The 24,410-nt window shown below is 38.3% G+C and overlaps 1 long non-coding RNA gene across 1 annotated transcript in view; it reads right to left on the reverse strand.

Moving 5' to 3' along the window:
* Positions 1–136: 136 nt before the first annotated feature.
* Positions 137–24,410, reverse strand: part of LOC134424041 (uncharacterized) — a 149,017-nt gene continuing 124,743 nt past the window's right edge. Inside the window, exons 2-3 of the long non-coding RNA XR_010029315.1 lie at positions 12,227–12,344; positions 137–438 (exon numbers count right to left, since the gene is read on the reverse strand). This is a non-coding gene — a long non-coding RNA (uncharacterized LOC134424041). The remainder of the gene's footprint in view (positions 439–12,226; positions 12,345–24,410) is intronic.

Genomic DNA, 24,410 nt, shown 5'->3' on the forward strand with positions numbered 1-24,410 from the left:
TGTCTCAGGCACACATCCTAGAAGAACATAGATAGTGCATGTTACCCTTCTTTTAATACTTAAAATCCAGAGTAATTAATGTTTTTAACTGCTTCAATGTACAGCAATTCAATACTCATTCACCTTCACAAGCATACACAGCTCTCCACCCTTCAATGTGCTTCATCTTTTAACTTACATTTATGTCCATCTTCATATCCTGGGAAGAAAAGGGGAGCTCCAGGTTTCAGCAGACCATAGGGACCTCTGCTGACAGCTTCTGTAGAGGCGGTCATTGCTGGTGAGCAGAAGTGGTCTGGCCTCAAACCTGAGCCCCAGTTATTGCAGATTAACTTTTCTCTTTGGCAGAGTGAGTCTGATGGTCCATCAGCACTCGGATGGAAAGGCTCCCATTTCCAGGCAGGATGTTACAGCTTCATCTCAGCCTTTGATGGACTCCTAATATAACAAAATATAACACTTGTTAGTCCATGTACAGACAGAATTCTGCATTTTTACATTTGAACAGGAGTTCAAATGTAAAAAAAATCCTGTGTCCCTTCTGCCCCCCATTTCAGTTAGCACTTTTCCATGAAGTGTGTTACAGAAGAGGGGAGCTCCTGGTTAAACAGGATGCACCAATCTGCTGAAGGGCTCTCACAATTTAAGTTCAGAACTACAGCATGCAAATTTCTGGGTTATGATACCACACACACATATATATATATATACAAAAAATATGTGTGTGTGTGGTGTGTGCATTTGTGTGCTCTTATGAGCAGATGTAAATTTAAATTAAATTAAAAAAAAAAAAATTAACACAAATAGAAAAACCCAGCCAAACCCAAAAATCAAGTCACTCCTCCAATGACACAATCCCTTCTGCTGTACTTGTTTTCAAACAGGATAAATGGTAGACACAGAAGTATATATAGTAAAGTAGTGTTTACTCCCTCTTTCAACACACAAATTACTTGTGCTGTTGGGGAATCAGTGTGGGAAAAATTCCAATAACCAGAGTTACAACCACCTCTAAATTAAAATTTCTACTTTGAAGGTTTTCTGCCTTCTTTTATTATTTATTGCAATAGAGCTGCCTTGCAAAAAGATTATGTATAATTATTTGCAAAGAAAAGCTCATTGTAAATGCAAATGTTAAATGTTTATATTTTTAAAACCTTAGATACACTAACCCTTTAAATTATTGTTTCAATTGTTTCTTCCTCTTGCTGCCATTAGTGAAATATTTTATACATGCAATTGCTCCCAGTTTGTGTAAGGAATTCCAAACAAATACAGTGGCCATTGATTTCTCTTAGTTCATCTCCTTTGTTCTTGCATCTCAAAAGAGTTCAGCTAACCTGGTAGCATTTATCCTGCCTATTCCCTTCAGAATTATCTCTGACTCAATGAGATGACCTCCTAATTTCCTCTGTTCTATAGACCTGCTTTCTCTAACTTAAACAAATAACTAAGGTCTCTCTGCCCTTGTACCATACTAGCAGTGGTTTTGAACCTTTTCTGATCCTACAGTAACTTTTAAAAAAGATAATTGAAACTGGTCTTTCGAGCATTAGGATATTACTGTCATGCCTCACCAGCACCAGGCTACATGAAGCCTCTGTATTTGCATTTCACACCTTGATGAACTGATTCTTTTTGCTGTTCTTTTTTTTTTTTTTTTTTTTTTTTTTTTTTTACTTTTTGTTTTGTTTTGCCACTGAGAATTGTTCAGTCTTACTGCTCTCCATTGGTCTGGGCTGTCTCTGAAAGCAGGTTATACATTCTTTACCTGATTGCAAGCTCATGGTCTTTCCTCCCAAGTTCATTGTGTTTAAATACCCTGACTCAAACAGAGTGAGCATGTGGCTCCTCCACATCAACCTCGCCTTGGTCTCATTTTGGTGCCCTTCTTTCTGTTGTAAACTTGAAAAAAGCCCATGGTACACAAGGAAAATGGAAACTGCTTTGTACAGAACTATTCTCTTGTAACCACAGACTATCCAAACTGCATGTCATGACCTAAAGTCTGCCAAGAAATCACCATCCAGGACTACACTTCAAGCCTTCAGGCATTTCCAGCCAGGCACTATTTCCAATTACATGGTCAGCATGTTCATGTCTCCTCCTGAGTTTTTCAGTTTCTCCCAGAATTCTGGGTTGATTTTTAAAGTGCTAATTTTTGTTAGTATTCAGAGTCTATAATAATTCCTTTTTCTGTTTCAGTGTCTCTTCTTTGTATTATCCCTATCTTCATTGAGAAAACTGACTCAAAGAATTTAAGATCTGAAAAATATTTTTCTTTCAACCAAAGGTAGGCTACCTTTGCAATGTCTCAAACTCAACTGCATTCTCCAGTGACCTCATTTCTTGTGTATTCAGAAAATCTCTTATTTATCTTAGCCTTCACACAGACTTCTTTTATTTTCTTCCTTTTACTTACACTTTCCCCTTTGTTCTGTAATCTTTCAATCTTCCCCACCTGCCTTATCTTACAGATGATTGATATATGCATTTCAACAGCCTCAACTGCTATTTTATTTATCCCAAATAAGTACCCACACTGGATGGCAGGTAGAATTCTCTAGCTACAAAACTTCAGCTTTGAAAATCTCCTATTTTATTTTCTATCCATACCCTTCCATGATCCCCTCATGCTTTTCAGAGCTTTTCTTTCTTCTTGCACTTTTCAATTTCACTATAAACCTAGCTTAGTTAAAACACCTCATATCAAAATATTCTCCCATTCTTACATCTCTAGTCATGCTATATTTATTATGCACACCTATGAAAAGGGTTGTTCCCTTTTTAGTCCAAGCTTTTAAATTGTGCAAAGAAGCAATATTATAGCATTCAATCCATGATTTGAGTTACACACCCAGACTGATTTAAAGCTAGATAGAGGGGCAACTCAGGCATGTTGTGTGTTTAAAGGTCTCTGTGTGAAATAAAAGGAAATCTATAATGTTACCCTCAGGATTTCAGGCAATGATATCCCAAGTCTGAAAGAGAGGGAATAAAGAAACTGAAAAAGGATACACACCACTGACCAATCAATTGAAAAGTACAGTAAATGGAAAACAGAAGCCTCCCTGGATTTGCCTTATGGGCTGACAGCAGTGGCTTTGTATAAAAAGACAGAGCACTTATGATCCACTTTCTACTTGAGACATTATAAATTAGTTTTTCTGAAGGCATAATCCACCGTAACAGATTCTAAGGTGGTGTGGAAAAATCCCACCACTCCTTGATATGAACACTAAATGATGCCCTGTCTGTCATGGAGCCCGTGTCTCTTTGCTCAGGCAAAGCCTGTCTCTGGAAAACTCAAAAGTTATTGAAATGCACCAACCTTTATTGCAAAGCTGAACACACTGAGGATGACTGCAGCCTTTATTAAGACTCAGGGGACTTTGGTTAGGCCTCATGGTAGACAAGTTACAAAAGGCTTCTGTCTTTGTGCTGCTGAGGGCAGGAAAGGAGCCTCCTGCAGGCTCTGAATGGAGGGGAGAGGAGCTCCCTGCACCCTGAATTCCAGCAGGGATCCTGCAGCCCCAGCACACCGTGCTGCCTCACCATGGGCAGCAGCTCCATCTCCTTCCATGCACACAAAGCCACCCCATTGCTTCTGGACCCCAAACAGATCTTGGGGACCTGTTTAGTGAAAACCCATATGTAAGAGAGGAACTCTCTGGGGCTGGGTTCCCCAAGGTCCTGTGACATGGCTGGAAAAGCACAGAAATCCCAAAACAATAAAAGTGGAAGCACGTAGTGTCAGACCATAGTGACAGACAGAGAGAAGCTCTCAGAGGATCAGTGGTTTTAGAGCTGGGTGGTGATGCAAGGAGCACTCTCTGACACCTTTTTGAATATCTGTAACACCATTCATTTCTCCTGTAGTTCTGATTTTCTCTCAGCTCCAGGAGTATTATAGTGGCCTCTCTCCTAATATATTAGGCTTTATAATGATGTTAAAGAATTGTCAGCAAAAGGAAATGGAATTAGACACTAGAAGAGAAAAAAAGGGAAGTCAAGCCTGCCAGTCAGGCTTCCTACCTCCTTCAAAAACTTCCTTTGGAAACATGGTGGAGAACAAAAGTCTGTGCAGGCAACCTGGGCCTCTCCACACTCATTAGCACTGCTCTCCAGTGAGCAGCACAGTTAAGCTCATCATGACTTCTCTAAAATACTAATCATGATTATTTTCAGTAGGATCCCTTACATAAGGAAGACCATAGGAGACTTTTCAAGCTCAGTTCTAAAAGACAGTAAGTGAAATACTCTCCTCTACAACACTTTTCTCAAAGAAGTTGAACTTCTTTTACAAACCCACAACTCACCTTTCTAGTACAGGGACACTTTAGGCAAATATTAAATGAGGTGACTCAAATATTTACGTAAGCAAAACCACTCTTATTTTGTCAGAAAACAAATAAAGTCAAAGTTGGCAGAGTTTTATAAGCCAGCACACTTCACTTTGTTTTCCTACTTCTTTTTCATGGCCCACACTTGAAAGGCAAGGTAACCTTGGTGACTGCTGAGGTGGCACACAAGGGCTCAGGACTGTCCCACCACCCTCAGGACCTCATCAGGTCAGGAGATGCAGACACCAACTCCTGTGGGCAGCAGGAAGCAATGCATCAAAACTGCATGGTGGGCATGTGATTGGGAAAAAGAAAAGATCAAACAGAACCTCTCTTTTCTCTCATTCTTGCAGAACGTGAAAAACAAAATAAAGCTTTGTTTCCTAAGTTCAATAGATATAAAAATGTAATGAGGTAGCTTTTGTTTATATTACAGGCATTGAAAAGTCCTACCTCAGCTTCTCAGTCACATCATTGTTTTGCTAGTGGGGTTCTCAGAAGATGGAAAGAGACAATGGAAAGATAAAATCTAATGGACAGGATAAACACCTTCCTTGGAAATAACGCAAAAATTATACAGGGACTATAAAAAACCTACTTAGTTTTAATGAAAGATTTACGTCAGAACAAATCAGCCTTCATTGAAATGCTTAGCTTAGATATTTTAGCTCTTTTTGTGTACAACTTCAGTGATATAACTTGATAGAGAAGACATTGACTGGAGAGTAGAAGGAGATAACTCTGTTCCAAAATGAGGCGTGTAAAGGTTGTATGCATGTTTGGTGGATAGTGCCCTAATTCATTACAGAATGGGATTCATATACTTACACAGTGAAAAGCTTGGATTAGGCACACAACATAATTTCCATTATGTTAATGTTGCTTTAAAATATATTGCACAGAGTGCTGCAACAATCAAATTATCAATTATAATGTCTACTCAGAGTAGAAAAGTGTTGCAAACAGAGGGCTGATTACTGCTTCAGTACTTCCAATCTGCATACTCATTGTTTAGTACAGGGAAAACAAATTATCTTGTGTTGGCCCTAGTTCAAATTTAATTAAATGAGTGCAAAGCAATTATAATAAAGTACAATAGTATAGTAATGAAAGGAAAATAACTCATTAACCTATTAATCTTTATTTATGTTCCTCTCAAATAAGTATGTAATTTCTTTATCACTGCATCCCATAAGAAATAGCAGCTCTCACTGCTCATGGCCTGCTTTAGTGGGGCTTATTTTGCTAAAGATCATTCTATGACTTCACTGTTACTATTTATATAGATTTTATTTAATGTGTCTGATTTTTCTCCTCTTCCTTACACAGTGTATTTTAAAACCCTTTCCCACATATCTGTGATGTAGATTATAAACCTGTTCGCACCCCCCATTTTCTTTTAACACTTGTCAGCTCTGAAAGGTAAACCTCTCTAGGAGCATTGCTATGCTTCTGTCATTGCAGAAGGGAGGGAGCACTCCCAGAACATCTGCTCCAAAAGAAGCTCTTACATTAAGACATAAAATGAAAGTGTATTATTTTTAAGAGGACCTGACACAGCCATTGCTTTACAATCTTTATGGGTATAACAACACATCCCATATTTTCAAATGTGGTTTGTTGATTCTTTATTTTCACTTTTATCTAGGCTGCTGGGTTGTTTTGTGATTCTGGCAAATCTCAAGTTTAAGGAAAACCAATATTTTTAGATGATTAGTCAAATATTGCACTGTGGTGTACTTTAATTGTGCTAGCTCTCACTATTACCTTATCTCTCCAGAACTGGTTTTGTTTCCAATGACATCTTACATTCTATTGTGTACATTTAATGTCACACACCAGTGCTTAGCTTATTGCAGCCAGTCAGGGCTGACTCTGTCCTTTCACTAAGCTGTGACACTAACAAAAAAAAAAGAGAAAAAAGAAAAGACAAAACACAAAAACCACACCAAACCATCACCATAACTATGCCATAGAGAAGATTATGAGCAAAAATACATTCCACAATTTTTTGCTGCATAGCAGTTTTGCTGGTTTTAGACTGAGGAAACTAATAACAATGATTTTTTGTTTTCCTACTAAATGAAATGAAGTAGAGGTGACACTGTACCATAAGCAGTGATTGAATACTATCCTGGAGAGTGGGACAATTGGTCACTGCTATATATACTATAAGAAAAATCAAATTAGAAGGATCACAGATTTAAAATACAGTTTCCACTCCTGCATAGACCAGTTTAATCACTGGCACTTGCAGAAGAAAAGAGGTACCTGTGGGAAATATTTATTCAACAGAAATACAATTCTGAATATGCATAAAGGATGAATGAAGGCTGCTGTTGAAAACTGGGAAACAAAACTTTCACAACAGAGTTTACAGTGTCAGATGTCCTGAGGCTTCTTCCTTTCCATGCACGGACCCTGTGCAGGCAGGATCCAGTCTTACAGCCTTATAGGATTCAAGCAGAATAGCTTCCAAAAAGTTATTAACAGATTCTCTGAGAGGATTGTAGAGGTGCAAATTTACAGCTCAGATGGCTGAGAAACATACAAGTTCACCATATCTTTCCTCTTCACACATAGCAAAAAACTTCTGCCTTGCAGAGTGTATTTCTGGTTTCACAATCTGCTGCTGAGAACTCTGTTAGCAAGAAATGGAACTCTTTAATCATAATGACACTTAATGAGTCACTCTATTCTTTGCACATTTTTAACACTCAGTTCTTTATTTCACACTTACTGCTCAATTCTTGCTTTTATATTATTGCAGCACTAGTACTGCACTAATACAAACAGGCACAGAGCTGTGTGTAGCCCTGTGCTATGGTTTGGGACAAGTGGCATTGTTCTTGGTGACCTTGCCGCCGACCTGCTGGAGAGCAATCAAGAAGTGCAAAGGCATCACCAATAGGTGGCACATTCGCATTTTGCAGAGCATAATGCCATCATTCTTTTTGTTTGTTTGTGTTTGTTTGTTTGCTTTGACAATGAATCATGTTTTAATTACAGTATTTCAACATGTGAAGTAACTAAATCATTAAAAGAGGAAGAAAGACAAATAAATAAATTTTGCTATGTACAACCATCAGAATCTCATATGAATTGTCATTTTTTTCTGTCCAGAGTTAAATGCTTGTCATCAAGCTAAATCAATGTTTATTCTCTGTGTACCAACCACTAGAGGGGAGTTTGACACTCGCATTGCAAGTTCACAACAATATGCTAAACTGCAGGGAAATGTAGATCAGAAATCTGCAGTAATTAAAAAAGACCATCCTGCCAAACTAGTGACTTCTCACCATCTTTCCAGATTACTGAGTGAGATGATTTCTATCTGACTTAATAAAAGTCTAAATCCTGCTGCCAGTTGAGCTTTGTCCGGCTTCCTGATACATGAAATGAAGCAATGAAGCTGCAGTGAGCCGAGGAAGAGAATATGAAGCATGCTCAATAATGAAGACAAATATAAAACAGAATTGCCTGAGATCAGACTAGACTTCACAGTCACTGGACTTTCTGAGCCCTAGGACAGTTACACAAGGAAAGACTCTTCCTGTCTTACTCCTGCCTGCAGATCACTGGCTAAATGGAATATTTGGTGAAAATATACAACTTGAAAATATACAATAGTGTCTTCTGCGTGCACCTAGACTGTATGGCTAACTGCCCTTGATGTTTCCTCCTGTTTCTTGCTTTTATTTAAGTGAACTGGTACTGTACTCTGCCAGTCTCCCTTTGCTGTGGGTGCAGTGCACACCATCCATGAAATTTTCCCTCAGTGGAAACACACAGTTTCACTCAAGTCAACTTACACCTGTAAGAGATTTGGCCATACCCGTATAATCATAAAGATACCTGCCAGGCTATCTGGGAATTAGGACACAACTCCTCAAGTGCCAGGGCACAGGGAGCTGCAAATGATGCATGATGACCTCCCCAGTCTGATCCTTTGTACACCCACCACTTCAGCCAGAGGGAATACTTTAAACCTAATTGATTTAACCTATGAATCATACACAATCCCATCATAACACAAGCTCTTGTACCACAGCATCATACACAGCTCCTGTAGTAAATAAAACCACAGTCATGGATTCTGCAACTTCTTAAAACTGCAGTTTGTATGAGTGTGGATATTTTCAGGTGCAAGCACACATCTGTCACAAGCAGAAAAAAAGATATATATAACATCATTTTTCCATAACTGAGTTTAAATGTACTTCTACTGATCTTCAAAATACTGGAAGAGTGCAGATTCAAAATAATGAAAAAGATAATCTATCTTCTAGAAGAAGGAAGTGAATGCACTGCACATTGCTTGTCACAAAGAATGTATTTAATCCATGCTCTTATTTATAGCATCGAAATGTTTTTGACATAGCAAGGAGAGTAAAAAGTCAACAAACATGAGAAAAAGACTAAACAAAACTGCACCCAAATTAACTCAAACAGTACCTAAAGGGACATCAATCATGTAAGAATATATAAAGCATACATTTAAAAGTTAAAGATGTCATTTATTACAATGACACTCCTATTGTGCACCATAACATCTCATTCACCTAATTTACTCTAACACCTACCAGTGTAAATCAGTGGGTTTTTCCATTGACAAAATGACATTTCTGTGGCATACAACTGATGCAAGTGGAGAATTTGACCCTATATCTGAAAACCTTCCATTAAATAAGTAATTAGTGTACACAGGTGTTGTTTTTCCCTAGTAATTGATGTGCAAGTCTAACCATTTCTAAAGCCTAGCAGTTTGCTTGACAGACAAGAATTTATTTTCCTCAGTAATGAGCACAATTTCATATGGATGGGCTTTTTTTCCTCCTCAAAGTAGAAAGGCCATCCAGATTTCAGCATTTAATCTTCCTTATGACAAAATCTCAAATGGCCCTTAAAGATCTTCTGCAACTCCAGTGAGTTTATGCAGGACACTGTAACTCATCCAACTGGACGGCATCACCTCGGGCACTGGAATACACACCTGCCTGAAGATCTGGAATTGTGCTGAGAACAACTGGAGACTGCTGCCCTCACCATTCACACTGGAAACCTTCCAGGAACTCATAGGTAGTTCAAGGCAAAATGACCAAAAGGTATTTCCTCATGTTTACAACTTAATGACAATATTTTGCACAACAGCTCTATCTCCACAGGGAATGGGACCAACCTTATAGAAGTAACACACTCTGGCCACAGCTCTGGCAGCAGAGAATCAGTACTTCTGTCCCTCATTAGAATCATTCTTCATTGATTAATTACCAGCATGAAAATTAGACATGTCTAGCTTAAAATGAGATTTCAAGATCAGTGAAAGGATCGTGAAAGGACCACAAGTCTCCATTGTAACACTTAAAGTGATCCCAAAGACTTAAAATGATCCTAAAACACTTGATGAAAATAGTCAGAGCACCATGTTAATGCTTTCATAAATACACAGCAAACCCTGTATCTGGAATAGTCCCTAGGCTTTATTCTGTTCAATATTCTACATATCAAAGATCATACACAAGACAATAGGATGAACATGAAAATCAAGACCTAAATTTACAAGAACTGGTTAGAATTTGCCAGCCTCACCAAATAAGTAGCTCTGGAAAAGAATCCCTAAAGTCACTATTTACAAAGTGTGATTCCTCTGTTTAATGGTGACAGAGAATTCAGTATGTAGTCCAGATGGTTGGTCACAGAGATAGCAAATCCAGCATGGCTTTTTGGTGCTATGGGCAGGCTGTCTGACTGGCTCACACTGTGACAGACAGAAAGATTGATAGACAGACAAACAGTGACATTCTCTTTTTCTGAGTGTTTTGTTGAAAATACACATGATTTTAAAAAAATCCAGCTATCCATAGATTTCTCTCAGTTACAGAGCTTACTACAGAAGAGATGGGAAAACATCAGCAGAGTTTCATTTTAAGTTTACAAGTTCAGATGTTTCTGTTGCCCCCTTAGGAAAGAAAAGGGCAAGGACTGAGTTTGAAAACCTATTCAATAATAGATCTTAAGCTCTTAGCTGGAGCAGGACAATTCTGGGCCAGCAGAGTGATTCCCCAACAGCTGGTATACACACTTTGTAGTACTACAAGCTTTTGGCAGAGAAACTCAACTAACACTGGATTCTATTCCCAGTGCTGTCTTTCCCCAACTTCTAACCCAGGGCAATTTAGCTAACTTCTGTCTGTTCCTGGTTAGCCATCTGGTAAATAGATAATATAATTGCATCCTTTATAGGCTTATTGTGGGGCTTAATTATTGAAAGTCTTTAAGATAAGTCAAAGTTCTTGGTGAAGAGTTGTGCAAAGCATTAATAAATAATAATGGGGGCAGCACAAAGAGGAGGGGAAGCTTAAAGCTGAATTGTTGCATAAGAGAAATGTGCCCAGCTGAGGCAAGAGAAATATAGACAAGTGAATAATTGACATGATGTGAAAAGGAAGGCAGCAAAGTCAGTGAACTAATTGCACTAGAAAATTTAGAGAAGGAAGATGGGCTAAGTTGAAATGACAAAAAAGTCAAAAACACTTGGACAAATGGGAAAGGACAGACCTGGCAAGACAGAGTAAGTGACGTGTCACTGGAGAGGTGTCAAGATTGGACTGAGCCAGGAAGCTTAAACTGACTGGAAGGAGAACTTCTCTGTGCTTTTCCATTCACGTTTCATTTCTCTCATTTCTGTAGAGTGTGGCTTACACAGATTGCCCTGATGGATGGCACTGCCAGGGGGCATTTGTCCTGCTCTGCCTCAGCTGAGGTGGGAGGTTCCTCAGGGAGCTGACAGCTTCTCCTGGCCGTGTGGCATTTCCAGGACAGACATCTGCACAGGCATCTCCAGAACAGCCTAAGGGGAGCTGTGCTGACTCTCTTCACCAGCCTGGTCCTGTGCAAATTACATCATCCGCACTACCTTCATTTCCTAAGCATAATTGCCCTAAGTGATCCATTGATTGCTATCTGACACTCAGCTTTTCTGCTCTCATTTCCCAGATGTTCCTGCTTTTGTCATGACTCTCAACTCCATTTTATCAGAGATGTGACAACTCATATTGGAAGGACATGGTTGTATGCAAAGAAAGAATTATATCAAATAAGTACAGTAGAGAACCACAGTGTTTAAATAGCATTATCACAAATTTAGTAGTTTGCAAATTAAACACAATACTGTTTATTCAGCTTTCATTGGAAAAGTTGTTTTATATACTGGATTTCTTTGTTGCAAAGGCCGTGCACTTTAGATAGCATGGCAGCGGACAAAACCATGTCCTTTCTTTTTTTGGAAGCACCCTAATTTTTTGGGGGGAAGAATAATAGGTATTGACTTAAATAGTGAGGTTTTTCTGCAAGTCCTTCTCTGAACTGGGAATTTTTGGATTAAATTATATTTATAAAACTATATCTAACTATATCTTCTGCTTGTTTCACATAGTTTTAAGGGACAGTCCACTGGGGGTGGGAGGGAGGCATGTCTACCACTGATCTTGTCTACCAATGTCAATGGGCTCTTCCCCCCTAAGGTACAAGGATAATATTTGGCTTTCCAGAATATTTTAACCATATTAACACCCCTCAAAAAACCAAAAGGAGTCATTAGATACATCATAAAGGAAAATACCAACCAGCAAGAAGGAGAAAAGATGGTAGAAGGAGGACTTTCTGGTTATTTTCCATATTGCTGAGTCCATAGTGCACACTCTGAGGAATACGGAGCAGTTAAGGGCCTTTGTTGCACACAATAAGTTTTGAAAAAGCATTTGGCCTCCTCTCTTGTTGCTAAACACTGGGTCCTGCTCAATCTTGCTCTTAGAATTATAAATTACTCAGAAAAAATCCATGCCTTTTAGCAATAAAATATTAAATATGAACATTGAGCTTACCTTCTGTCACTCCAGCACTCATTTGCCTGTTGCTGACAATGAAAAAGCATCACTTCCAATAAAACTTCATTCCAGCTTTCATGTTTTTCTCCAAAAAGAAAGCAGGTGAATCCTTGATCTGTCAAAGACAAATGCTATTTTGTTTTAGTCTGTCTGACCAGTCCATCAATTACAGTCATTCATCTGCTGTGGAAAAGTGAAGAGTGCACCATGAATTTGCTAACATTGCATCTGCCATTACATTTTTCTTTGATAGTAAGTGAGGCATAATAAACCTTGATCTTTTCCTGTATGCTGCATTTTGTTTGAAAAGTATGATTCACTGGGTAATACTTGCTGTTCCTCTCCAGAACCACATTCTACAGTCAAAACAAATTTCTTCTTTGGATTCAACAAAAAACATTATTTGTTGTTCTTAAAAAATAATAATATAAGGGAGAAAACTCCATGTGAAAATTTTAGGCCCACATTTTCAGTGCTGACACCTGCTGAGTGATGCAGAGAGAAAGAGGGCCTATTATCACCATAAGGATTCAAGAAAATTCTTTCTGAATTCCAGTAAATAACTTCCTTTTCAGCAGCTCCTTCAGGATATATGAATGTGATGAAATTCTGCGTTCTTTGTGAGTGAAAGTGTTTCCATTTTCATTCAGCAAATAATCTGCAACCCCCAATGACATGAGAATGATTATTTGTCTTTTGAGTGCTCCTTGTAAGTAATTTTTACACCTATGTCACAACTTTTCAGCCTAAAAGCTACACTGGTGATCATTTACATGCACACAGTTGATCATTTAGGGGCTGGAAAAGGATTCCACAATTTCAGTGAGCCAAACAGAATGTACCACTGAGCTGCATGTTTCCTGTAACACTCATGACTCACCTCCTCCTGTTTTGCTTCTTCCAGAAGAACAAAAAAGCAAGGACAGCACCCTTCAATTCTTGTCTTTCACTCAAAGCTAAACAGCTATGAGCTGTATCACAGATTTCTTTCTTTTCAGATGCTTATTTACATTGTATTTAGAAGCTTTCCCCTATAATCTGGGTAAGATTTTTCACTTTTTTTTAAGAAAGAGAAGACAAAAAAAGAGGAGAGGGCCCAAACCAACATAGATAGAAATCAGCCGACACTTGGGTGTAATCCAATTCAAAGAACAAGTTTCAGCTTGTGCTTATTGCTGTGTCTCACCTGAAGTTAATGGATTCACAGACTAATGAACCCAACCCAGGATGTCATCTGTGCACAGATGAACTGACATTAATTAATTAAAATCACAACAGAAATTAGCAGTAATGTCCCTGTTAAATATCTTCTGCCTGTATATATGCAAGTCAGTATGAAGATTACTTTGACTCCACTGCTCTTTCCATTGCTGAAATGCATGTGAAAAAGATTTTAAAATAATATGAGGTAGGTTTCTCTCACCCCAACACTGAGATTCCTTTTAAAAAATAAGTGAATGGAAAAGTTGTTGTATGACAAAATATTAATTTTTGTTTATATATATATTATTATACTCCCTGTGTTGTTTTCTTATCTTGACCAGCAGAAAATTACAATCTATTCTATAGAAACATATCTAACTATAAGGACATAAAACAAGTAGGTACACGACAAGCTGAGTAATGCAATGTATAATTACTGTATATAATAAAAATGAATACATTTTCTCTGTTTCGTGGAGGAAACACTTTTTCAACACTGTGCTAGTAATTTCTTGCCCTCCAAAAATTGTCTCTTCTAATGTATACACTCTCTAGAGGGAGACTGTAGCTGTATTTATAAGTACACAATGAAACACAATATTCTTAATTGATTTGAGTCAGGAAAAATATTTGGAACAGCTTAGCTCACACAGTAGGTACATTGTGGAGCAACTTTCAGTTAATAAAGCCCTGAAACATAATGAGAATTTAAACAGTAACAGAAGATCATACATGCAAGCTTTGTTTGCTCAGTTAATATTAAAATTCTTTCATGGAATCACACTAAGATACTTTAGTTTTCCTTTTATATATCAAAAACTGGTGAACTCTTTACCCCCTAATGTAACTTTGCATAGTCAGAGCAACAGCAAGAACATGAGAGAAAATCATCTTTATAAGCTGAACGCCCCATCTGCCTTATATTTCCAAATTACCGTGAATATTGTTATGTAGCTTTCATTTTATGGCAGCACCAAGGAAATCAAACTCTGGATCTGTACTCCCTTCCACAATGACAAGTATAAACAACAGAGAAGCAATCCCTGCTCCACAGCCATTACATCTAATCAAATTATTAAAAGTAGTAATAGTGATCATTATGGTCTGTCTGTAAGGCTGCATTGAAATTCATCAGCAGATGCCACATCAAGCACATGCAGTCATAAATTGTTACCTAATCTGCTCAAGGACACAAGACCAACACTTTTGATCCACAGCTAAGGGACTGTGACTGCAATGAGCAGTACTTGAGAAAAATTAATTCACAGAATGCTTCGGGTTGGGCCTGACTCCTGTGGAGTAAATGCAAAATGTAAATGTATAAATATCCTTTTGCAGGAGGATGCAGCTAAGAAGGTTTTTAATTTTAAGGTACACAAACCTGAACTACCTTAGACTGCTGCCAAATTCCTAGAAAGGGCTGGATCTGTTTAGAATATTAATTGGAGCTTGTGCATTTTCTGAATTCCATGAGGTCTGAAGAGTTTTACTTTAATAGTACCATTATCATTAAATTCACTGAAAAAAAAAAAGAAACAAAGGAGTATTTATATCCATTTATATCCTTTAAGTGTTGCTACCTAAGTTTCACAATTATGTGCACTTTTTTGAGTCACCTCAAATTCATAGCCAGAGTATGTGAACTAGGCAGACTCCACCGTAATTATGTAGAATTGAATATTCCATCTTGCTTGTGCAGTTCTAAGATTTTTGACTCAGTTTCAAAATTTTTGAATTTTTTTTCCTCTGTGTAGAGATTTATACTAATTTCTCACCACCAATAAATAATATTTCCTTAGACAATGTTTCCTTTATTTTCTAGACTTTTCACGTATAAAGGGACAGCTATTAGCCATTCTCACTTCAGTAACTGCAAGGTGCCTCTCATGGGTTAATATAATCTATCATCTAAGCTAGCAGAAATACTCTATAAAACATCCAGCATCCATCAGTTTTAAAAATGCTAAAAATTATGCAAACGGTTTCTTGTAAATTTAAAAGCTGAGAATCTTTTTTAAGCTTAGGGGGAAATGTAGTCATAAAACTGAGTAAGGTTCATGGTTTTATTGACATCTGTAGTTATGTTCTTACCAAGAACAGGTCCAATAATCATTTCTCAGAGTTAGACTGTGGTGAGGTCAGATAAAGAAACCAGAGCAGGAGCTCCAAATGCTGACCAGCAACAATCATTCCCAGAATCTGTGTCCCATGGAAGCAAGCACTGGTGCTCAAAGCCACGATTACTTCAGCTCTGAGCTCCTTGTGCCACAGTATGTATTGTTCCATTTCTGAGCAGCTCTGGGAGCTGAGTGTGTAGGGCTGTAAAGCTGCACTCTGTGGGTTTTGTGTGAGTCTAAATGTAAACAACAGAACTTACAGCTAATTGCCTTTAAGATAAAGCTGACTTAAGCAATTGAGATAACAGAATCCTACAATACTCTGGATGCAACATACTAAAAATGTGAATTAATAAGTTAGCTGATATTGAGCTCCAGATGTTTCTTACTCTGGCAATGTTCCTTAAGTGATGATAAGCAGATTTACATACTTAACTAATATGCTTATTTAAAGAAAATTTCCAGATCCAGACTAGCATCCAGATTTTTTAGTTGGCTTCAGATCAAAATACATACTATCAAGAAGGATGGCATCCAGGAAAACCTTTTCAACATCTGCTTAGAACTAAACAACAGATATTTGATTTCCTGCAAATTTAATTTCAGGCAAAATTTTACTTCATCCAATAATTTTTATATCCTCAAGACAGCCTGACCTAGTCATTTTACATATTCAAATCTCAGAATGCAGCTCATACACTGGAAAGACAGCAGTTGCTACAGAGAAACTCTATTAGTTTGTAGTTCACATTTAAGACTGCTATAAGCAATTTCACTTAGAGTGAGACAAGGGCTTTTTTGGAAGCAAAACCCTTCCCTCACCAATAATATCAGTGAACTAAAAATCAGGTTCACAAATATTTTATATTTTACTAGTAATCTAAAAAAAATTAAGTTCCAGCATGAAAACTTAAGCTCTACTTTTTCAAAAGGCTGAGGAATAGAAAACAACTTAATATTATTGAGTCATAGGTGGTGTTCTTTGAAATTCTTATGAGAAGTGCTTATTGTCACATTTAAGGCATGATAAGAAAAAAACAAATCCAAGCAAAAACTTAAAAAAAATACTTGGAGGAATGCATACTATTCCAAATTCCTTCCCAGATTACAGAAAGTAAAACACAAATACACAGTAAGGATCATGTATATTCCAGGGCAGAAAAAGAACCAGACAGAAAATACAAAATATGGACCTCATTTTCAAAATAAATTATTTTAGAAGAAAAATGAAATGAAAAAAAAAAAGTTTCCTAACTGCTGAGCACTGAGCACTCACATAAACTTCCACTGAAAACCAAGATAATGGTTATATAAACACAAAAGAGGTAAATGTTAAACAATGCAGATCTGCAGACTGTGTGAGGAATAACACCAAGGATTAGGAGAGATGAGAGTAAAAACTACCCAGTATTTCTTGTGGTTCCTTGGTGTACATGAGAGAACAGGACCTGCCAGGGACTTGGCACAGAGGAAAGCCCTCTGGACATGGCTCACACATCACAGGATTGGTCTCTGGTACCTCACACCCACAGCTCTCAACCTGCTTTGCAGAGCATGTGAGTGCAGGAAAACTGCTAATCTGAGTCACCCTGCAGGGCCATGGCAGATTCAGAAACATAACAAGAACCTGCTGCACACACTGATCTCACTTTAATGAGAAAATATACTTCTACACTTCATTTGTTGTGGGGAAAAATGACAAAAAATATGACAGGACGACTCCCTGTACTGTACTCATGAAAAGAAAATAGAAGGAAAACAGGAACTTATTATTTCATTTAGTAAGTGTGATTTAATTTTTTTTTTTTTATTTTTTGTTAACTGGCATTGAGACTTTGGAATATCTGGCATTAACAGTAGTGCTATCAGATGGAGTCAGACTTTCCCACTGATATTTGTTTTGCCACTGAGTCCTTTCATTCCATTCACTTCCACCCTGAAGACCATGGCTTTTCCCTTTTTAACATCTATACACAGCACTTCTACTTTTGATTTAGCCTAACTCCCTTGTCTCCCTGCCTTATTACTTTAATTCCCCTTTGCTGAGCTGCAGAATTAATGCTGGATGAACCTGCCCACAGGGCATCCATCCCCATGTGCCTGAGTGGAACAGCAAACACAAACCAGTAGGGAAGTTTGCAAATGGTTCAATTATTACATGAATTTCAAAAAGCAGCTTCTGATAAGATTAGCTTCTCAAATGTGTTCCATGTGGTTTCACTGAGCAGGCATTGGGGCACATTGTCTAAATCTGACCACAGAGTGACTTGGGCTAAAGCCTGGGCAGGCAGAAACAGAATGAAAAAAAATCTGTGCTCGTTCTCTTCCTCATTTTCCCCAGGATCTGTGTCCTAGATCCCTGTGAGGTTGCACAAATCTGTGGGATAACTGGCTCAGGAGAACACCCTGCTCCAGTTCCTGCCCCATTCCTTGTCCTCTTCCATCCAGTATGGCACCAACCTCCAATCCTGGGGGAGAATTCTGCCTGAGGTTTGCTCTTTCCTGGGAGAGAATTCTGCCTGAGGATTGCTATTTCCTGGGAGAAAAGGCCTGTTTTAGTCTGTAGTAACCCTTGCAATTAGCCAGGCAGTAATGCAATATTTTATCTCAAGCCCCAAGAAGAAGTGAAGGTATCACACCGTTGGAGAAATGTCATTTTGAGTAAAACTAGCCAGCTCTGGTTCTCCTGTTGCTCAAACTCCCCAAGGCAGGCAAAGATGCCTCTTTGCTTACTTGAGGACACCCCAAGACGTGATGCAGCTCTTTCCATTTTGCAGAGTCAGCCAGAGTTCAAAGATGTGTACAGCCATGTATAATGAATCTGATCAGATGTGTTCTGGTACCAGAGTCATTTATCTTCTCATACCCAGGCCTCAGTCGTGAAGGAAAACAGAGCTCTGCTCCTTGCAAACCATGAAACATTTCCCTCTAATTATCCTGGCACCATTAGACACACTCAGTCACCCACAAATTAATGTAAATCATGTGAATATCATTTACTAGAAAACAAACACCTGCAAAGCAAAGTAAAACCCTCTTTTCCCCCTTCTCAGACAATGACAAGCATTTTAGTCAGTCCAGAATAGCACTGGGCTGATATTTAATGATCCAACACTGTGCTAGTCTGCTCTATGACAGACATCTGTGCATAAAGTATTCAGCATAAAATAGATTCAAGGCAAGAAACAAGAACTGGTACACAACAGTTCCAAAACTATTTAAGTGATGGAGGAGCTGCATTCCCAACTTTCACAAGTGAATTAAGATGCATATGAGATTTTGAAAATTGTAATAGACTGACAATAATTAGGCATTTGTGTGAATTACACTTTTTATCTCCATTTAATTATTCACTTTTACTCACTTCTGTGATTAATTAGGTTTTGTTTTGAAACATTACTCCTAACAGCCAACAATAAAAGATATACTAACTATTTGCAGCATAAGGAGGTTTCTATAAGTCCCTTGACAGGGCTCAGAAGAAATGCAGCCTGAGGAGCCACAGCAGGAAAAGGTGCTTACAGTGGTGGTCTTCTACCCTGGAGGAAAGACAGCTGTGAATGGGAAACCCATTATAAAAACAGCAAGTAAGAAGAAATACTTATTTTTTCAGGTTCCAGGAGGGCTGCAGGTGCTGTTACTTCCTAGAGAAGCTATACTGGAGCTAGAAAGTAAAATAACTGTAACAGGAGGAGTTTTGTTCGCTAGCTGCTCTGGAAAATGAACACTGTGAAGGCACTTGGGCCATCTGATCAAAAAAGCAAATATTCTAAAGTGGCAGAGAGACTGAAATGAGAGCACTAATGTGGTGTCCTGAAAAAATACTGAAAGGCTGTGCTAGCAAAACCGGGCAGGAGGAATGGTCATGGTGCAGGAGGGAGGGATGCTCTTCCTGGGCAATGCCTGGAGATTTCCTATGGGGTCATGAGCAGCTCTGGCAAACAGACACAAACCCAGCAGCACCCTGAGGTGACTGTGCTGAACTGACCAGAGACACAGGTGTGCTCTGCTTGCTCTCCTGACTCAAATCAGGATTTACCAAAGCTCCACAGGGAAGAACCCCAATGAGTGAGGCATCCCAGGGATCTCTCCCTTATCTTGCTGTGGAGTGAACGAGCCTCTGCTTCCTCCCCTGCCTGGAACACAATTCCCTTGTTCTTTCCATTGCCTTTATTGCTGACAAACACTGAACATCTGAAGTGTTAAAATGGAAAGGAAGATAAGAATTTAACAAACCAAAATGATTTCAGTATCAGCCTGATTGTTTTACCAGCTTGACATGCTAATACACAAGTGTTCCTTTAGTAGTAAAAAAGTCATCAAGCCATGATAAAGGAGACAAAATCACTTCCAGTCTCACCTGGGAACTTGCAGCTAACAGCACAATTACACATGATACTACATCAGAATATACTAAAGCAAAAATTAGGAGGGTTTTTATTTATATGCATTCTGTCTGTGCAGCAGTGTCAGAGTTGACAGCTCAAAAGACTGCTTTTTCCCAAACTCCTACTTTTAATAATCTGCAAACATGATTGAAGGAAGCAGTAAGAAATCTAATAAAAATGAATGCAGGAAGGATTATGGAGACAGCTTCATGACAATTTACAGTTCTACATAGCAGTCTCTTGCCACGAGTTGTGATAAGACAAATCTTGTTTACGGTGTGTTAATCCCATGTCCCAATAATGCTGGTGTGCAGTGGATCCAACTCTTCTGCAGAGTGGAGATGCTTCTGCATTAAATGAACAGCTGCAGGTAGCAGCAGCCTGAGTGAGAGAGCAAAGGCCAAAGGTTAGTCTAGATTACATTTTCCAATGAGTCACTCACGTCTCTCTCCCTCAGAAAATGTTTGATGTAAGTTGTTTGGTTGTAAATTGTAAGTAAAGCTTTATTTGAGCTTTTCTGGGTCAATGATTGACTTTTATTGTTCTCTAAAGAGGGAAATTTGGAAGCTGGCTTTCAGGTTTTTTCATGTAATAGAGATTTATGCATTTTCTATGACTAAAGAGGACTCTCACGTTGTGAAATACCTTTAGCCATGAACGGTGTGTTTATATAACACCAGGTACACTCCTAAATCAATTCCCCCTAGGAATGTAAAATTTAGTAATTCTCTTTGCAGAGCTGGTAAAAGATCATGGACTACTACCTTTTTATGTCTGTACAGGTGTTATGTTCTATCACTGCTTACTCACATCCAATCTCTTCACAATATTAGCTAATTAGGCACTGTCCAAGCTATTGGCCTCAAAAGGTAATGGTTTGACCCAGATATGACACCTCTCTGGATCTCAGAAACCAGATTATTTTCCTAGATCTGATATTTAATTTTCTGAACACTTTAGGCAGCTCACTTCATCTTCGGTGACTGCTTAATCTTTGACCTTTATCACTGTCTGTGTCAACCCTAAAACATTCTCTTTTTCTATATGGATACCTCTCCTATTTTGTTTGGCAGCATCAATATTCCACTAGGAAACAAAACAAAACAACTTATGAAAATAATTTCAAAAGTTTCCACACACAGACTGGTATCTTCAGTTGATGCTTATTGGTAATAATCACTACTCTTCTGTTTCAGGGTTTCATTCATACATTTGAGAATGTGAAAATATATTTTTCTCTAGGCTGTACTTTACATCACTAAGGGAAAGTTAGCTGTCCTTTAGTCAACTTTTATTTTGTTTCTGGCCAGCTTGTGCTTGGAAACAATAACCTGATTTTCTTGCCTGTCTGCCACTGGGATGTGTGCATCCTGGATCAGTGCTAGCCCACCCCACAGCCTGGAGATGTATTGTATGTAATCACATCTGTCATGGCAGGAGATGGTCACCTTAGCAGAAAGATCACTGTAATGGGTTGCTAATGGGCTATTAAGGGCCTTTCAAGTATCAAGATGATCATCATAAGTAAGAACTGAGAGTCATTCTTTATTTCTGTTAAGATTAATTTTTCCCAAGTAATTTGGTGGATTAATAATGCAAGGTTTGTGCACCTCAGGAACTGCTTCACAGTTTCTTACCATATGCTATGCAAATTCAATAATTAACTCTTGACTTCACTATTTAAATAGAAGGTGCTACTAATTCTATTTAGGCATGGGGAAAATACCAAGCATTCTGAAAGAAACAATTAGATGATATACTTAAAAAGGGTCATGATTTGATCAGAGTTTTCAGAACTACACTAACACACCCAGTTATAGTCCATAAACATTTTTAAATGGCAAAAATTAGGAAAATATTTGTCACCCCAGACCAATTCTTATCATTGCTTTGTTCTCAGATTAATTTCTGAATACTGACACCTCTCAGAGCTTTGCAGACTATATCAAAATATTCTACATTGTGCCTAAACTGGTTCTCTCAGGGTTGATGTCCTTTCAAATGAAAGCAGAAAACATGAAAAGTGGCATTATATGTTCAGATGTGGAATACTGAATTAATTTTGGCTTATATAACAAATGGAAAGGAAGAAAGCAGGTTCTTTCCAGTCCTATCTGGTTATATATCTTATAACAAACTGTCAAACAATTTGACTTTTATGTCAGAGTTTTTCCTAGGTCTAGTTCCCAGTTTTTGAGAGTTGAATAGGTACCTGTCACTAACAGACAACAGAAGTGTTGTCTTACCTGCACTTACACCTTTGAGTTTACAGGTTATCATTGCAAAGCTGTGATACACACACACAAATAACACATATAAAAAGCTTTTTTTCTCCTTTTTTTTTTTTTTTTGCCAGCAGTACACTTATTCTCAAACTCTTCTTTATAGTTAAATATTTCTGCTTTCTTTTGGATCTGCCCTCTTATCAATCTGATCAGCATGCTCTATGTTTATTATGCCTTTTTGAATTTGCTCTGGTGATTCTGCCTGTATTTTCTGACAACCCTGAGCTGCCCCATGTGGCATCTCTTCCTCTCTTTTACTATTCCAGCACTATCTTGGAGGATAAGTGTCAGCAGGTGTAAACAGGAAAAAGGAGACAAGTGGCACCATTATAGCACTGCTTTCACTTGAAAGGGGCTACTTTTAGAAAAGAAAGCACTTGCAGCAACTCTCATTTGATTGGCATCATTGTCTAGTGAAGCTGGCACACCATCTTGTGAGCAGGCACAATGCCATGGGAACAGATGGGCATGTGCATGGGAAGCCAAAAGATAATGTACAAGTACCAAATGTGTGTAGTGGAGGGCAAGTTTCCCAGGCAAGGAACACCAGAATGGCAGTTTGTAAGCTCCTGCACCTATGTTTGAGGGAGATAACACACACATTGAATCTTCACAATGCATGCATGGTAAAACACTCCAGAACAATAGACTGGGGCCCAAGAGTCTGGAATTCAGTGACTGCTGAAGGATTATCAAATTTGTAACCTCCTGAAGTAAAGGAGCCATGTAAAACCCCAAAGTGGTGCCTTTACAGGTGCAAACTAAGAAACTGTTTCTGGCCTTGACATCAACCAGGAGGAGATACCATGAATTTGTGTTACATCCTTGTGAGTCCATTCATGGTTTTAGTTTCCACAGCACCTTAATGAATTCTACATGTGGATCATTCATAAAATGAGTGAGCACTTCCTTTAATTTCTGTTAAACTTGTCCCTTGACCAGAGTTATAGGGGGGCAGCATAGCCCTTATGTTGCCAGAAATAACTGCTTCTTATTCCTCTCTTTTACATTGCTTGTGAATATATGGACTTCTACAAGAGCCCCCACCTGCACTTAGTTATGTTTGTGTTTCACAGCTAGCATTCCAGACCTCCCAGATTGCACAAAATGGACACAGACAGTTCCTCAGGTCTAGTCAGAAATCTGGTTTTGCCTAGAATTTGGGCTCTACTTTTTTCCTGCCAACAACACCATCACCATCACTGATCTGGTAAGCAGCAATATTATGTGGAATAAAATAGAAAAAAAAAACAAATCACAGACATGATAAATATTCATGAGTGTTACCAGTCAATTCTGGCTTGGCAGAATTACACATCATCTTTAAATGGGCTTGAATGACAAGAAGAAACAGATCCCATCAAACAATGCCATGTTGGACTTCAGTATGAATCCACATTTTTTGGACCTCCATAGCACATGCACTTCATCAAGAACTAAAGCACAGTAGTAGAATATAAAAATAATAATGGACTGAGATGAGTTACCCCAAGATGTCACAATGGGTATTTCTCAGCATCCTTTCCTGTCAGCCCACTGCATACCAATAAAATTAAATTAAAACATCCATTCATATTCTCAACTCATTGCTAAATATTCTCTTAACTGTAGCCTTTTTTCCCCCCTCTATTAGGAACCAAAGAGTAAACAAGGATGTGACTATAACCTGTTTCCACACCAGCATGGGGATTTTTGATACTTCTAACAGTTATAACTCTAGACACACCTAAGGTAGGACACCGCAATGTTCACTTTGATTCCCAAGAACAAGAAAAAGGAATAACTGCCCTAAGTCTAAATGTTTAGTATTTTATACCAATACAACTTCAGCAACTTCATACAGCACAGATAGCATGTAAGTGATACTGGGTTACCTGTACAGAAAGGACATCTCTTTGCCAGTGTAGCACCTTTGTAGGATATTGCAACACAACAGATCAAACCAAAAAAGTAGACTTCAAGGTTTGAAAACACTGTAGCATTTTCTGTAGTAACACCACTGCTCATGCTCATGTTATTACCTCTGTACTGCTGAATACATGCATATATGAAAGCTCTTTGTTTTAAAACCTCCAATTGCTTCCAAACCTTCTTTATTACAATATTTAGATATTTTAAGAGACATTATTAGGCTTTACATCCTAACCTTATTCCCTGAGAAAAAATCCAGCCTGCTCACCTTCATTTA

Source organism: Melospiza melodia, chromosome 13 (assembly GCF_035770615.1).
Source record: "Melospiza melodia melodia isolate bMelMel2 chromosome 13, bMelMel2.pri, whole genome shotgun sequence".
In the NCBI taxonomy this organism is placed as follows: Eukaryota; Metazoa; Chordata; class Aves; order Passeriformes; family Passerellidae; genus Melospiza; species Melospiza melodia.